Genomic DNA, 18086 nt, shown 5'->3' on the forward strand with positions numbered 1-18086 from the left:
AACAACAGTTTCAAAAAGATCCTTTCATATTAGTGGAAAAGTTCCCGTGGTAGATGAAAAATAAATTTTTGGAGTCAATCATGAAACTAAATCAATTTGCTGACGTTTTGGTGGTTAAAAAGCTTAAAATATGCATCACAAACAACTAATGGAGAAGAAATGAAAAAAAACCTTATAAATTTGAAATGATTGGAAAGCTTTGAAAACATTTTTCTCATTTTTCAAAGGAACCAACGTCTACAAAAGCATAAAATATAAGCAATTTAAATACAATTTCGAAGACAAAATAAACAAACAAAAGGGATTATAATCAATTATAATCGGTTATAATAGATTTTTGAGCAAAACTAATGAATTAGAAATTTGAATAAAAATAATGGATTGTACTCAAATATAATTGATTATACTTGTATCGAAAAATAGACGAATAATTAATCGATTATAATAGATTATAATGTATTATAAATGATTATAGTTTGATTTTAAAAAGAGAGATTATAATCGATTATTAGTTGGTTAAAATCGATTGTTTCTCAATTTTAGTAAGACTGGTACTAAAGATTATTAACGCTTGAAACTAGATGCGGGTGTTTTTTTGCTGCGTAACCAGGAGCAAAAATTGAAAAGTTGTTGAACAGAGCCAAAAATTGACGATTTTCAACACTGTTGAACTTTTTTTCAGTTAATTCACTCAGGTTAAATTACGACCATTTATCCACGAGGGAAAGGACTAACATACGAGCTGTACGGCTCATCACGGAGAACCGCTGTTGCGCCCCTGCTAAAAAATTACACGCATTTTTTGGTTATTTTTCGGCACTGTTGCCCCCCGCCCTCGGTCGAAAGCTTTCTTCGTTTTCAAATCAATCTTTTCTCAGCTTAGTGCAGAATACAAATCTTCAAAAATTGGCCGCAGTTTTTCAATTCATAGAGAATGAACACCTGAGTAATTGACGTATAATTTGATAATTTAAGACTTCTCTAAATTAGCTGGCCAAATAGATAGATGAGACCCAATTGAACAGCTGATATACATTTGCAAAAGCGTGGAAAAATTGAGATTTATCGGATCAATATTTCGATATCTTAAGATTTTGAAATCGGAGCTATGAATAGAAGCATCAAAATTTTTAAATTACTTTATATGCCGGCAAATTGGAGCAAATTTTAAATTTCAAGGGTTTCGAGTCGCTACTGACCGCCGGCAAATTTTCAAACTGTCACTGCGTGCGAATTGAAACAAAGTTTTTAATCAAGGATTTCGTTATAAAAGACAAAAAGTACTGCTTCATTTAATTTTATATATTAGATGAATGCCACGTTTTCAGCATAAGGCCTAATGCTTAAGGGGCTATCAAGCGCAACATTTAGAAAGGCTTAGATCAGTACTTTAAGAATCACTCAGAGCAATTATCAGAGCGAGATGAACTTGATTCAACTTTAAGGCTAAGCAATACCTGCCTACTTTTTGTCCAAAATTTTGCGTTTACAGACTCATTTCAGTCTGGAACGAACTTAAAAAAGGAACCTCTGTGCTAGAAAAAAAAATTCTTGCAAATCTGTTTGGTCTATGAAATAAATGGAAAAGTTTCAACGTTTCGTAGCTTAAAAAACTTGCTAAGAAAAATTTAAATGTTCGCAAACCGATTCAGTATCTGAAATAAATTGAAATAATTTAGCGTATCATAGCTTTTACAGCTTGCTTAAAAAAGTATAAATTTTCGCGAACCAATTCAGTCTAAGAAATAACTTGAAATTATTTAAAGTTTCGTAGCTTGATGAAAAGTTTGCTTAAAAAAACTCAACTTTTTCGTGAACGATTCAGTTTATGAAATAACATGAAGTACTTCAAAGTTTCATGGCTTTAAAAGCTTGCTTAGAAAAACTTAATGTTTTTGCGAAACGATTCGGTCTACAAAATAACTGGAAATATTTCAGTGTTTCTTAGCTTTAAAAGCTAGCTCAGAAAAACTACCTTTTCGCGAACGATTCAGTCTATGAAATAACAAGAAATAATTCAAAGTTCATAGCTTTAAAAGCTTGCTCAGAAAAACTTCAAATTTTTGCAAACCGAGTCAGTCTATGAATTTATTCGGAATTTTTTTAAAGTTTCGAACAGCTTCAAGTTTTCAAATAGCTTGCTTAAACTAGTTTTTTTCTTGAACCGAATTGTTTCATTAAATATCTTGAAATATTTCAAAGTTTCATATCTTGAATTGCTTTCTTTGGAAAACTGTAACTTTTAGCAAAAAAGGTTCAGTTTAAAAATAGCTTTTTTTGAAGTTCCTTTCTCCATTAGCTCGCGCAAAAAAAATTACTAAAAAACTTAGAAAAAATAGAAATCACTCTATAGGTTTCACCAGAAAAACAGTTTGCTATCGGGTTCTTTTTTTGAAGAAACTTCAATTAATTAAATTTTCATAGCTTGAACAGCTTCCGTAAAAAAATAAGTTTTTTTTGCAAATTTTTCTACTCTATAAAATAACCGGAATTAACTCAAAGTGTCATAGTTCAAGAGCTTGCTTCGAAATTCTTATAATTTTTGTGAACCAAATCACTGTTTGCAAATCATAGAAATGCTTAAAAGTTTTTTGTTTTAAATAGCTTGAATTGAAAAACTTGAAACTTTGGCGAACTAGTTTGCTCTGTGAAGTAAATTGAAATGTTTCAGTTCATAGCTTGACAAGCTTTCTAAAAAAAACTTAAACTTTTTGCCAAGCTTGCCTAGAAACACTTAATTTTTTTGCTTATTGATTCGCTCTATGAAACAGCTTGAAATATTTCAATGGTTTATTGCTTAAATAGCTTCCATATGAAAACCGTAAGTTGCGTTATCCGATTTGCTCCATGAAACATTTTAAAATATTTCAGAGTTTCATAGCTTGAATAGCTTGCTCAGAAAAACTTCGTTTTCTCGGGAACCGATTCGTACTATAAAGCCTAAAGTTTTGCAAACCGATATACGATATGGCCTAACTTGAAATTTTTCAAAGTTTTTTTTGCTGGGATAGCTTGGTCAAAACAGCATCTTTTTCTGCGAGCCAATTGAATTTTGGAGGCGGGCTTGTTATTTTATTTTATTTGAACCACAATTGATTCTATTAATAATTGACTTTCAACTGTTTTTGTTTTCGGTCCTTCGCCAATGAGTTTTTTACCCATTTGATCATTCTCCCACGAGAATAGCCCCCGCTTACTTACATACTGTAGTAAAATTGGTAAAATTTTGAGATTCGAATTTTAATTATTATAGCTTGAGTTTTTTGCCACAATTTCAACCACATACTACTACATTTAAAACTAAAAATTTATGCCAAGAAGTCAAAAAAAATTTTGGATATATTTTTTCATGCACAAGCCAAGCGAAACTTCGCATCACTTGCCAGTACACTACAAGTGTAGCAAGACAAATTAACCGACAGAAAAAGAAACACAAACCTCAAAACAAAATTTTGATATAAAAAATGTCTTTTAGGCAAAACATGGTTTACCTAAATTTTCATATCTTTGTCTGAGTTTTTTATAAATTGAAGTTTTTTTTATAAAATAGGCCGACTAGGAAATTCACTTAAAAATTTAGTCTCGAAGCACTTCACAGTGGTATCAAGACCGACAGTTTTTGATTCTATGATGAGTAAAAAAATCGTCCATACATATATGTACAAATCAAACGACTCAATTCGGCAAGAAGTTTTTCGGCAGAAAAAAAAAGAAAAAACTGATTAACTAAATCGGAGTTGGTAAATTTACAACAACCATAAAAAACACAAAATTCGAATAGAACGGGTTTTCAAAATGCAGACCTTTTCAAAGTTTTCTGTTAGTTTACAAAAGTACAGATTGACGATGATCATCAATATCAGTCACCTTACAAACAAAGTAATTTGCGCGAAAAAAAATCAAGCACAAATATATCTTTTTAACTTAAGTCCTCAGTCCTATTATTAAATTATCATTGGCGTGCTCGGGAATTTTTTTTCTTAGGTCAGCTATTTGAAAATTTTCGAGTCCAGCTGAAACCATGATTGAAAGAATTAAAATGTTTTTTTTTAGTGGATTTTACAAAAACTGGCCTGCTGTTCAGAGTTTTTTCAATTAATGGTCTTGATAGTGGTTTGGGATAGTGTTGTTTTGATAATTCATATCAACGCAATATCTTAAATGACAAGGTCCGTTGATAACGCCCACGTTCCAACAGATGCCTTCCAATTGTTTTAGTCCTCTCGCAAAGCAACGAAACGTCTACGCTCCCTTACCATGAACCGAGACAATATTCTGCTTTATATAAACTAAGTGTTTTGGACCATTGACCCCAAGTAAACTTCATTTTAAAATTCATTGTAAGTCACATTTAATTACATAAAACTCAAAAATGCATTAGAGTGGTATGTTTTTACATAAAAAAAATTTTAAACTGCTTTTATCACATCGATTGTAACTGAAAAAATCTGTAGCTTTAAAAAATTGTATTTAAAAATAGAAACTGATTACCTCAATTAGACATGTCGAATCAGAGACTGTACACATCAAATGATGAAGGAGTGTTCGAATCGCCGCTCGGAGGTTTCGACTCTTCTGATTTTGACAGATGGTAGACTGTTGGGGACTACTTGGAGGAAATTTTCGTCCACAATTACCCGCAGAGTAGAATAGTTGAGGCGTTGACCGGCCGAAACATCACATACAGGTTAACTTACCAGGTTACTTTTTAATCTGAGGCGTCTAAAAACGGAGCAAAAAGTTCTCATGGAAATCTCTTCAGAAGCGTCAAAATGATAGAACTTGCTATTGATATAAAAAATTTTCTAAGTGATTAAATTAGTTCACTACAGTTATTGAGTTATTGGTTGGACTTCTGAACTTACATTACTGAATCAATTTACGTTAATCAATCAGCCAACAGGTCCAAGCCAACAGGAAAACATAATTCGGCAAAAAGGGTAGCGAACCCTAACATCAAGTTTATATTTTGCCTCGGGGAAAAACGGCAAAATCAGCTCCACAATAGGAAACCACATCTAGAGGGAGGGGCCAGCGCTATACAAAGGTTCTCGACGCAATTGAAGCGATATTGAAAAAAGAGAAACACGATTTATGAAACTTTCCAGCTCTATGGTGAAAACAACAGCTTAATAACATGTTGCCAAACGACTAGCGGTAAGATGCACCTTCAGGACCTTAATCTAATTAACATGAAAAATCGGGAGGTATGAAAAAAATGCCGATCTACAAAAACTCCGGCTATCGTATAGGCGAGGCAATAAGTACGCAAGGAACTACGCTTGCACAATTGGGGACCAACGACATCGAATGGATTGGTGGGAGGCGGATTCCAAAAAAAGAGAGAACCAGTGGGAGCACTCAAAAAAAGATGTCGAAATAGTCGATAACAGGGACGGGAAGAAACCAAGGAGACAAAAAAATTACGGGAAACGAACGCGACCGACTGCAGGTGCTACAAATGCCACCAGACAAGCTTTCTAAAAAAACTTTCCAAGCTTGCCTAGAAACACTTATTTTTTTTTGCTTATTGATTCGCTCTATGAAACAACTTGAAATATTTCAATGGTTTATTGCTTAAATAGCTTCCATATGAAAACCGCAAGTTGCGTTATCCGATTTGCTCCATGAAACATTTTAAAATATTTCAGAGTTTCATAGCTTGAATAGCTTGCTCAGAAAAACTTCGTTTTCTCGGGAACCGATTCGTACTATAAAGCCTAAAGTTTTGCAAACCGATATACGATATGGCCTAACTTGAAATTTTTCAAAGTTTTTTTTTGCTGGGATAGCTTGGTCAAAACAGCATCTTTTTCTGCGAGCCAATTGAATTTTGGAGGCGGGCTTGTTAATTTCTTTTATTTGAACCACAATTGATTCTATTAATAATTGACTTTCAACTGTTTTTGTTTTCGGTCCTTCGCCAATGAGTTTTTTACCCATTTGATCATTCTCCCACGAGAATAGCCCCCGCTTACTTACATACTGTAGTAAAATTGGTAAAGCTTTGAGATTCGAATTTTAATTATTATAGCTTGATTTTTTTGCCACACTTTTAACCATATACTACAGTTAAAACTAAAAACTTAGGCCAAAAAGTCAAAAAAAAATTTTGGATATATTTTTTCATGCACAAGCCAAGCGAAACTTCGCATCACTTGCCAGTACACTACAAGTGTAGCAAGACGAATTAACCGACAGAAAATGAAACACAAACCTCAAAGCAAAATTTTGATTTAAAAAAAGTCTTTTAGGGAAAAAAGTTAGAAACAATGATTTTGTTAAGATTCCCGGGTTGACCTCCATACACCGAAAATGCTTATCATACAATTGCATACATCAAGTGTATGGAGAAAACGCTTGTCATACAATTTTCATACATTTTCGAAAAATAATAGAAAAAAAATTAAACCATTTCTGCGGCTTTTTGAGAACAGTTGAATGGACTGGTGACAAAAAAACTGATTTTAAATTTTTTTTTGAAAAAAATGCTTAGCATACAATTTCCATATACGACCCAAAAATTTTTTCAAGTAATTTTGAAAATTTGCCCCAAAAATTTTTTTTGTTTTTGTTTTCAAGCGCAAATCGAATTTTGTACGCAAACAAACATTTTCCGAGAAATTTTTTTTGCATGCTAAGCATTTTTTTCAAAAAAAAAATTAAAATCAGTTTTTTTTTTATCACCAGTCTATTCAACTGTTCTCAAAAAGCCGCAGAAATGGTTTAATTTTTTTCTATTATTTTTCGAAAATGTATGAAAATTGTATGACAAGCGTTTTCTCCGTACACTTGATGTATGCAATTGTATAATAAGCATTTTCGGTGTATGGAGGTCAACCCGGGAATCTTAACAAAATCCTTGTGTCTAATTTTCTCCAAAACTACAAAAAGCTTAGTACACTACGTACTTACCAGAATTAATTAAATCAAAATTTGTCAAACTGTAGAAGAGTTCAGCCCCTCAGTTAGACGCGATCAGCGAGATGATAATTTCGAGAGAACCAGACACCAATGAGAAGGTCTACGCGATGAACAAGTAAAATGCACAACTCCTGAACAACGTCTTTGAAAAGTGAAATGCTCTGTAGACGGCGAGAAGCTAATTATCAACACAATTCTACACGTGGCTAATAACAAAAGACTCCTTTTCAATCATTGCGGCAAAACCAATATGTTTGCAGCGGCCAAAAACATTTGAAACCAGTATGTGTTTAGGTCTATTGCGTCAGTCGGGGCAAATGGAGAGAGTCCATTAACGTCGGCAAAAATTACAAAACAATACCTTAAAAAAGGTCTCCTGAAAAGTTTCAGAACCCAAGGAACCGAATGAGTCGGTTCGACTCAACGTTTAGGGGCCCATAATTTGTCTGAATGAGTAAAAAAAATACATCATGGTAGCCCTGAGTCGACTTTCAGTCTGGTCATCAGCAACGACCTGTTGAAATATTACATCAGATGCGAACCGCAAGTTTTTTCAAAATTAACGTAATTACTTGCGATTGAAAGCCATGGGACGACGCTTACGTTGCGAAAGGTCCAATGATTTCGTGATACAAAACTGCCAAAACAACCTACTTATAGTAAGCCTAAGCGGATCAAAGGTTTTACAATAGAGATCTGTTTGTTTATTTAAAATAGAACCAGAGACAAGGAGCATGTCACATTTGGCAGGTATCAACTGGGGAGTTTGATACCAAGTGTAACTTAATATATTGGAACTTCCCAATGAATTTAAATGAGGGGAAATTCAGCAATCAGTTCGCAAAAAAGATAATCGAGCGCATCACTAGGATGCTCAGAGCACTTATACCAGCTCATTACGATGTATTATAAATGCGATCTGAACAAGAGCTTTATAACATAATGGAACCTGATCTAAACTACATTTTATTATTGGATAAATTAGATATTTTACCACTGTAAAATATTTAATATTAACGAATCATAATCCATCTAACTAACAACCCACTTATTTGTAATTGCTGAAATTACTTGTAATTTCAGCACCAGAGAGATTTGAATTTAACTTAGAAATTAGTTACCTCTCCAAGAGAACTAAAGCAGTTGCAATAAGCCAGTATACTCTAGACCTATTGAGCCTAGCAGGGACTAGTTAAACACCCTGAGACTAGTAGATATAAGAGTAAGATTAGGATCGGTATTAGACTAAGAAGTTGCACGAATCTATGCGGCCGAAAATAAGATAGCGTGACGAGCAGACGGTGTACCCTATCCGAAATTACTCTATGAGTTAACCTTAGGGACCTAACTCATTAAGACTGATAGCAAAAAACGAGCAAAGTATTAGGTTAAGCAAGTTAGCGTGCTTCGAAAATCGGAGTTGCCACATGGAAATCGACCACACCAAAATCAAAACCGCAGAAATTTGCAAACAACTCATATGAAAGGTGAGGAAAAAGCAAGCGTTAGCGACGCAAACGAGAAAAAGGAAGGGGCGATTTTTTTGAGCTCGATATCGAGTCAAAAACTGACAACAAAGATGGAATGCTGAAGGTCAATTGGTCAACATCTCTGTTGGCCCGAGCAGCGAAAGGTGACAAAAGACGAAACGAGCAGCGCAACGAAAAACATAGAAGCGAACACACCGGTGAAGCTGAAAAGGACAACTTGACGTCCGAGGGAAATCGTGAATTGACAAAAAAAAACAGAAAAAACGCAAAGAAGGCGCGACAAAACGAAAACAGTCCGTAAGAGCGCAGAGCGCGACAACAAACGCGAGAGCTTATTCGCAGAACCTGCGGAGTTTCAATCAATCGATGTGGGAACTGAGACACTGCCCACGGAAAAAACAGCGAATCCGAATACGATGGCTCGTATCCAACAGCGGTAACAAAGAGACGTTGTCACGCCAAAGCGGAACTTAGAGGGCCATGGTAAGCAAAATGGGCGGGGTCATCATTTGCTACTTGTCGATAAAAGGAGAGGAGAAAATATACAACGGGTAGAGATCATAGATAAATCGAAGCCAAGGAAATTAAGCAAAACTTAAAGTTTCAACTCCAGTAGTCCGGAGAGAGAGAGAGAGAGAGAGAGCGCAGAGTTCTTTTGTATCATTCTTTTGTTCTTTTGTATCATAGCTAAAGATGCTCAATCAGGAAGCATTATCTAAAACTTAAATTTCATTTCATTGTACTTAGTAAACACGGGAATGGCATAGTGGTTAAAGTACTTCACGAGAAAGTCAAAATCATTCTTCGGAATCGATATACTTTTCTTTCCAACCCTGAACAAAACGACCCAGGTTAAGCTAACCCTAACATCAAGTTTAGGTTTTTGCATCAGCTCCACAATAGGAAGACACATCTAGAGGTAGGGGTCAGCGCTATACAAAGGTTCTCGACGCAATCGAAGCGGAATTGAAAAAAGAGAAACACGATTTGTGAAACTTTCCAGCTCTATGGTGAGAACAACAGCTTAATAACACGTTGCCAAACGAATAGCGGTAAGATGCACCTTCAGGACCTTAATCTAATTAACATGAAAAATCGGGAGGTATGAAAAAAAGTGCCGATCTACAAAAACTCCGGCTATCGTATAAGTGAGGCAATAAGTACGCAAGGATCTACGCTTGCCTAATTGGGGACCAACGACATCGAATGGATTGGTGGGAGGCGGATTCCAAATAAAGAGAGAACCAGTGGTTGCACTCAAAGAAGAATATCGAAATAGTCGATAACAGGGACGGGAAGAAACCAAGGAGACAAAAAATTTACGGGAAATCAACGCGACCGAATGCAGGTGCTACAAATTCCACCAGACAAGCTTTCTAAAAAATTTTAACTTTTTGCCAAGCTTGCCTAGAAACACTTAACTTTTTTTGCTTATTGATTCGCTCTATGAAACAACTTGAAATATTTCAAGAGTTTATTGCTTAAATAGCTTCCAAATGAAAACCGTAAGTTGCGTTATCCGATTTGCTCCATGAAACATTTTGAAATATTTCAGAGTTTCATAGCTTGAATAGCTTCTTAGAAAAATTTCATTTTCTCGGGAACCGATTCGTACTATGAAGCCTAAATTTTTCAAACCGATTTACCATATGGCCTAACTTGAAATTTTTCAACGTTTTTTTTTTGATGGGATAGCTTGGTCGAAACAGCATCTTTCTCTGCGAGCCAATTGGACTCTGGAGGCGGGCTTGTTAGTTTCTTTTATTTGAACGACAATTGATTCTATTAATAATTGACTTTCGACTGTTTTTGTTTTCGGTCCTTCGCCAATAAGTTTTTTACCCATTTGATCATTCTCCCACGAGAATAGCCCCCGCTTACTTACATACTGTAGTAAAATTGGTAAAATTTTGAGATTCGAATTTTAATTATTATAGCTTGAGTTTTTTGCCACAATTTCAACCACATACTACTACATTTAAAACTAAAAATTTATGCCAAGAAGTCAAAAAAAATTTTGGATATATTTTTTCATGCACAAGCCAAGCGAAACTTCGCATCACTTGCCAGTACACTACAAGTGTAGCAAGACAAATTAACCGACAGAAAAAGAAACACAAACCTCAAAACAAAATTTTGATATAAAAAATGTCTTTTAGGCAAAAAATGGTTTACCTAAATTTTCATATCTTTGTCTGAGTTTTTTATAAATTAAAGTTTTTTTATAAAATAGGCCGACTAGGAAATTCACTTAAAAATTTAGTCTCGAAGCACTTCACAGTGGTATCAAGACCGACAGTTTTTGATTCTATGATGAGTAAAAAAATCGTCCATACATATATGTACAAATCAAACGACTCAATTCGGCAAGAAGTTTTTCGGCAGAAAAAAAAAGAAAAAACTGATTAACTAAATCGGAGTTGGTAAATTTACAACAACCATAAAAAACACAAAATTCGAATAGAACGGGTTTTCAAAATGCAGACCTTTTCAAAGTTTTCTGTTAGTTTACAAAAGTACAGATTGACGATGATCATCAATATCAGTCACCTTACAAACAAAGTAATTTGCGCGAAAAAAAATCAAGCACAAATATATCTTTTTAACTTAAGTCCTCAGTCCTATTGTTAAATTATCATTGGCGTGCTCGGGAATTTTTTTTCTTAGGTCAGCTATTTGAAAATTTTCGAGTCCAGCTGAAACCATGATTGAAAGAATTAAAATGTTTTTTTAGTGGATTTTACAAAAACTGGCCTGCTGTTCAGAGTTTTTTCAATTAATGGTCTTGATAGTGGTTTGGGATAGTGTTGTTTTGATAATTCATATCAACGCAATATCTTAAATGACAAGGTCCGTTGATAACGCCCACGTTCCAACAGATGCCTTCCAATTGTTTTAGTCCTCTCGCAAAGCAACGAAACGTCTACGCTCCCTTACCATGAACCGAGACAATATTCTGCTTTATATAAACTAAGTGTTTTGGACCATTGACCCCAAGTAAACTTCATTTTAAAATTCATTGTAAGTCACATTTAATTAAATAAAACTCAAAAATGCATTAGTGTGGTATGTTTTTACATAAAAAAAATTTTAAACTGCTTTTATCACATCGATTGTAACTGAAAAAATCTGTAGCTTTAAAAAATTGTATTTGAAAATAGAAACTGATTACCTCAATTAGACATGTCGAATCAGAGACTGTACACATCAAATGATGAAGGAATGTTCGAATCGCCGCTCGGAGGTTTCGACTCTTCTGATTTTGACAGATGGTAGACTGTTGGGGACTACTTGGAGGAAATTTTCGTCCACAATTACCCGCAGAGTAGAATAGTTGAGGCGTTGACCGGCCGAAACATCACATACAGGTTAACTTACCAGGTTACTTTTTAATCTGAGGCGTCTAAAAACGGAGCAAAAAGTTCTCATGGAAATCTCTTCAGAAGCGTCAAAATGATTGAACTTGCTATTGATATAAAGACCCAGGTTAAGCTAACCCTAACATCAAGTTTAGGTTTTTGCATCAGCTCCACAATAGGAAGACACATCTAGAGGTAGGGGTCAGCGCTATACAAAGGTTCTCGACGCAATTGAAGCGATATTGAAAAAAGAAAAACACGATTTATGAAACTTTCCAGCTCTATGGTGAAAACAACAGCTTAATAACATGTTGCCAAACGACTAGCGGTAAGATGCACCTTCAGGACCTTAATCTAATTAACATGAAAAATCGGGAGGTATGAAAAAAATGCCGATCTACAAAAACTCCGGCTATCGTATAGGCGAGGCAATAAGTACGCAAGGAACTACGCTTGCACAATTGGGGACCAACGACATCGAATGGATTGGTGGGAGGCGGATTCCAAAAAAAGAGAGAACCAGTGGGAGCACTCAAAAAAGGATGTCGAAATAGTCGATAACAGGGACGGGAAGAAACCAAGGAGACAAAAAATTTACGGGAAACGAACGCGACCGACTGCAGGTGCTACAAATGCCACCAGACAAGCTTTCTAAAAAAACTTTCCAAGCTTGCCTAGAAACACTTATTTTTTTTGCTTATTGATTCGCTCTATGAAACAACTTGAAATATTTCAATGGTTTATTGCTTAAATAGCTTCCATATGAAAACCGCAAGTTGCGTTATCCGATTTGCTCCATGAAATATTTTGAAATATTTCAGAGTTTCATAGCTTGAATAGCTTGCTTAGAAAAACATTCTCTCGGGAACCGATTCGTATATATAAAGCCTAAAGTTTTGCAAACCGATATACGATATGGCCTAACTTGAAATTTTTCAAAGTTTTGTTTTGATGGGATAGCTTGGTCAAAACAGCATCTTTTTCTGCGAGCCAATTGAATTTTGGAGGCGGGCTTGTTAGTTTCTTTTATTTGAACGACAATTGATTCTATAAATAATTGACTTTCAACTGTCTTTGTTTTCTGTCCTTCGTCAACGAGTTTTTTTACCCATTTGATCATTCTCCCACGAGAATAGCCCCCGCTTACTTACAAACTGTAGTAAAATTGGTAAAGCTTTTGAGATTTGAATTTTAATTATTATACCTTGATTTTTTTGCTACAATTTTAACCATATACTACAGTTAAAACTAAAAACTTAGGCCAAAAAGTCAAAAAAAAAATTTGGATATATTTTTTCATGCACAAGCCAAGCGAAACTTTGCATCACTTGCCAGTACACTACAAGTGTAGCAAGACGAAGTAACCGACAGAAAATGAAACACAAACCTCGAAGCAAAATTTTGATTTAAAAAAAGTCTTTTAGGGAAAAAAGTTAGAAACAATGATTTTGTTAAGACTCCCGGGTTGACCTCCATACACCGAAAATGCTTATCATACAATTGCATACATCAAGTGTATGGAGAAAACGCTTGTCATACAATTTTCATACATTTTCGAAAAATAATAGAAAAAAAATTAAACCATTTCTGCGGCTTTTTGAGAACAGTTGAATGGACTGGTGACAAAAAAACTGATTCTAAATTTTTTTTTGAAAAAATGCTTAGCATACAATTTCCATATACGACCCAAAAATTTTTTCAAGTAATTTTGAAAATTTGTCCCAAAAATTTTTTTTGTTTTTGTTTTCAAGCGCAAATCGAATTTTGTACGCAAACAATCATTTTTCCGAGAAATTTTTTTTGCATGCTAAGCATTTTTTTCAAAAAAAAATTAAAATCAGTTTTTTTTATCACCAGTCTATTCAACTGTTCTCAAAAAGCCGCAGAAATGGTTTAATTTTTTTCTATTTTTTTTTCGAAAATGTATGAAAATTGTATGACAAGCGTTTTCTTTGACAAACGGATCAAAGGTCTTACAATAGAGATCCGTTTGTTTATTTAAAATAGAACCAGAGACAAGGAGCATGCCCTATTTGGCAGGTATCAACTGGGGAGTTTGATACCAAGTGTAACATAATATATTGGAACTTCCCAATGGATTTAAATGAGGGGAAATTCAGCAACCAGGTGGGACGGGCCCACAGTTCGCAAAAAAGATAATCGAGAGCATCACTAGGATGCTCAGAGCACTTATACCAGCTCATTACGATGTATTATAATTGCGAACTGAACAAGAGCTTTATAACTTAATGGAACCTGATCTAAACTACATTTTATTATTGGATAAATTAGATATTTTACCACTGTAAAATATTTAAAATTAACCAATCATAATCCATCTAACTAACAACCCACTTATTTGTAATTGCTGAAATTACTTGTAATTTCAGCACCAGAGAGATTTGAATTTAACTTAGAAATTAGTTACCTCTCCAAGAGAACTAAAGCAGTTGCAATAAGCCAGTATACTCTAGACCTATTGAGCCTAGCAGGGACTAGTTAAACACCCTGAGACTAGTAGATATAAGAGTAAGATTAGGATCGGTATTAGACTAAGAAGTTGCACGAATCTATCCGGCCGAAAATAAGATAGCGTGACGAGCAGACGGTGTACCCTATCCGAAATTACTCTATGAGTTAACCTTAGGGACCTAACTCATTAAGACTGATAGCAAAAAACGAGCAAAATATTAGGTTAAGCAAGTTAGCGTGCTTCGAAAATCGGAGTTGCCACATGGAAATCGACCACACCAAAATCAAAACCGCAGAAATTTGCAAACAACTCATATGAAAGGTGGGGAAAAAGCAAGCGTTAGCGACGCAAACGAGAAAAAGGAAGGGGCGATTTTTTGAGCTCGATATCGAGTCAAAAACTGACAACAAAGATGGAATGCTGAAGGTCAATTGGTCAACATCTCTGTTGGCCCGAGCAGCGAAAGGTGACAAAAGACGAAACGAGCAGCGCAACGAAAAACATAGAAGCGAACACACCGGTGAAGCTGAAAAGGACAACTTGACGTCCGAGGGAAATAGTGAATTGACAAAAAAAACAGAAAAAACGCAAAGAAGGCGCGACAAAACGAAAACAGTCCGTAAGAGCGCAGAGCGCGACAACAAACGCGAGAACTTATTCGCAGAACCTGCGGAGTTTCAATCAATCGATGTGGGAACTGAGACACTGCCCACGGAAAAAACAGCGAATCCGAATACGATGGCTCGTATCCAACAGCGGTAACAAAGAGACGTTGTCACGCCAAAGCGGAACTTAGAGGGCCATGGTAAGCAAAATGGGCGGGGTCATCATTTGCTACTTGTCAATAAAAGGAGAGGAGAAAATATACAACGGGTAGAGATCATAGATAAATCGAAGCCAAGGAAATTAAGCAAAACTTTAAGTTTCAACTCCAGTAGTCCGGAGAGAGAGAGAGAGAGAGAGAGAGAGAGAGAGAGAACGCAGACCGTTGATAGACCTAACCTCAGATGTTTTTAGTTCTTTTGTATCATAGCTAAAGGCGCTCAATCAGGAAGCATTATCTAAAACTTAAATTTCATTTCATTGTACTTAGTACTTCACGAGAAAGTCAAAATCATTCTTTGGAATCGATATACTTTTCTTTCCAACCCTGAACAAAAAGACCCAGGTTAAGCTAACCCTAACATCAAGTTTAGGTTTTTGCATCAGCTCCACAATAGGAAGACACATCTAGAGGTAGGGGTCAGCGCTATACAAAGGTTCTCGACGCAATCGAAGCGGAATTGAAAAAAGAGAAACACGATTTATGAAACTTTCCAGCTCTATGGTGAGAACAACAGCTTAATAACACGTTGCCAAACGAATAGCGGTAAGATGCACCTTCAGGACCTTAATCTAATTAACATGAAAAATCGGGAGGTATGAAAAAAAGTGCCGATCTACAAAAACTCCGGCTATCGTATAAGTGAGGCAATAAGTACGCAAGGATCTACGCTTGCCTAATTGGGGACCAACGACATCGAATGGATCGGTGGGAGGCGGATTCCAAATAAAGAGAGAACCAGTGGTTGCACTCAAAGAAGAATATCGAAATGGTCGATAACAGGGACGGGAAGAAACCAAGGAGACAAAAAATTTACGGGAAATGAACGCGACCGACTGCAGGTGCTACAAATTCCACCAGACAAGCTTTCTAAAAAATTTGAACTTTTTGCCAAGCTTGCCTAGAAACACTTAACTTTTTTTTGCTTATTGATTCGCTCTATGAAACAACTTGAAATATTTCAAGAGTTTATTGCTTAAATAGCTTCCAAATGAAAACCGTAAGTTGCGTTATCCGATTTGCTCCATGAAACATTTTGAAATATTTCAGAGTTTCATAGCTTGAATAGCTTCTTAGAAAAATTTCATTTTCTCGGGAACCGATTCGTACTATGAAGCCTAAATTTTTCAAACCGATTTACGATATGGCCTAACTTGAAATTTTTCAAAGTTTTTTTTTACTGGGATAGCTTGGTCGAAACAGCATCTTTCTCTGCGAGCCAATTGAATTCTGGAGGCGGGCTTGTTAGTTTCTTTTATTTGAACGACAATTGATTCTATTAATAACTGACTTTCGACTGTTTTTGTTTTCGGTCCTTCGCCAATGAGTTTTTTACCCATTTGATCATTCTCCTACGAGAAAAGCCCCCGCTTACTTACATACTGTAGTAAAATTGGTAAAATTTTGAGATTCGAATTTTAATTTTTATAGCTTGAGTTTTTTGCCACAATTTCAACCACATACTCCTACATTTAAAACTAAAAACTTATGCCAAGAAGTCAAAAAAAATTTTGGATATATTTTTTCATGCACAAGCCAAGCGAAACTTCGCATCACTTGCCAGTACACTACAAGTGTAGCAAGACAAATTAACCGACAGAAAAAGAAACACAAACCTCAAAACAAAATTTTGATATAAAAAATGTCTTTTAGGCAAAAAATGGTTTACCTAAATTTTCATATCTTTGTCTGAGTTTTTTATAAATTAAAGTTTTTTTATAAAATAGGCCGACTAGGAAATTCACATAAAAATTTAGTCTCGAAGCACTTCAAAGTGGTATCAAGACCGACAGTTTTTGATTCTATGAGGAGTAAAAAAATCGTCCATACATATATGTACAAATCAAACGACTCAATTCGGCAAGAAGTTTTTCGGCAGAAAAAAAAAGAAAAAACTGATTAACTAAATCGGAGTTGGTAAATTTACAACAACCATAAAAAACACAAAATTCGAATAGAACGGGTTTTCAAAATGCAGACCTTTTCAAAGTTTTCTGTTAGTTTACAAAAGTACAGATTGACGATGATCATCAATATCAGTCACCTTACAAACAAAGTAATTTGCGCGAAAAAAAATCAAGCACAAATATATCTTTTTAACTTAAGTCCTCAGTCCTATTGTTAAATTATCATTGGCGTGCTCGGGAATTTTTTTTCTTAGGTCAGCTATTTGAAAATTTTCGAGTCCAGCTGAAACCATGATTGAAAGAATTAAAATGTTTTTTTAGTGGATTTTACAAAAACTGGCCTGCTGTTCAGAGTTTTTTCAATTAATGGTCTTGATAGTGGTTTGGGATAGTGTTGTTTTGATAATTCATATCAACGCAATATCTTAAATGACAAGGTCCGTTGATAACGCCCACGTTCCAACAGATGCCTTCCAATTGTTTTAGTCCTCTCGCAAAGCAACGAAACGTCTACGCTCCCTTACCATGAACCGAGACAATATTCTGCTTTATATAAACTAAGTGTTTTGGACCATTGACCCCAAGTAAACTTCATTTTAAAATTCATTGTAAGTCACATTTAATTAAATAAAACTCAAAAATGCATTAGTGTGGTATGTTTTTACATAAAAAAAATTTTAAACTGCTTTTATCACATCGATTGTAACTGAAAAAATCTGTAGCTTTAAAAAATTGTATTTAAAAATAGAAACTGATTACCTCAATTAGACATGTCGAATCAGAGACTGTACACATCAAATGATGAAGGAGTGTTCGAATCGCCGCTCGGAGGTTTCGACTCTTCTGATTTTGACAGATGGTAGACTGTTGGGGACTACTTGGAGGAAATTTTCGTCCACAATTACCCGCAGAGTAGAATAGTTGAGGCGTTGACCGGCCGAAACATCACATACAGGTTAACTTACCAGGTTACTTTTTAATCTGAGGCGTCTAAAAACGGAGCAAAAAGTTCTCATGGAAATCTCTTCAGAAGCGTCAAAATGATAGAACTTGCTATTGATATAAAAATTTTTCTTAGTGATTAAATTAGTTCACTACAGTTATTGAGTT

At 35.2% G+C, this 18086-nt stretch overlaps 1 protein-coding gene across 8 annotated transcripts in view; it reads right to left on the reverse strand.

Annotated features, from left to right (window-relative positions):
- LOC134847966 (sperm flagellar protein 2-like) overlaps positions 1–18086 on the reverse strand; it is a 584566-nt gene that overhangs the window by 554397 nt on the left and 12083 nt on the right. The gene's annotated exons all lie outside the window — the stretch shown is intronic.

The sequence above is a fragment of the Symsagittifera roscoffensis genome, chromosome 6, assembly GCF_963678635.1.
Source record: "Symsagittifera roscoffensis chromosome 6, txSymRosc1.1, whole genome shotgun sequence".
Taxonomy (NCBI): Eukaryota; Metazoa; Xenacoelomorpha; order Acoela; family Convolutidae; genus Symsagittifera; species Symsagittifera roscoffensis.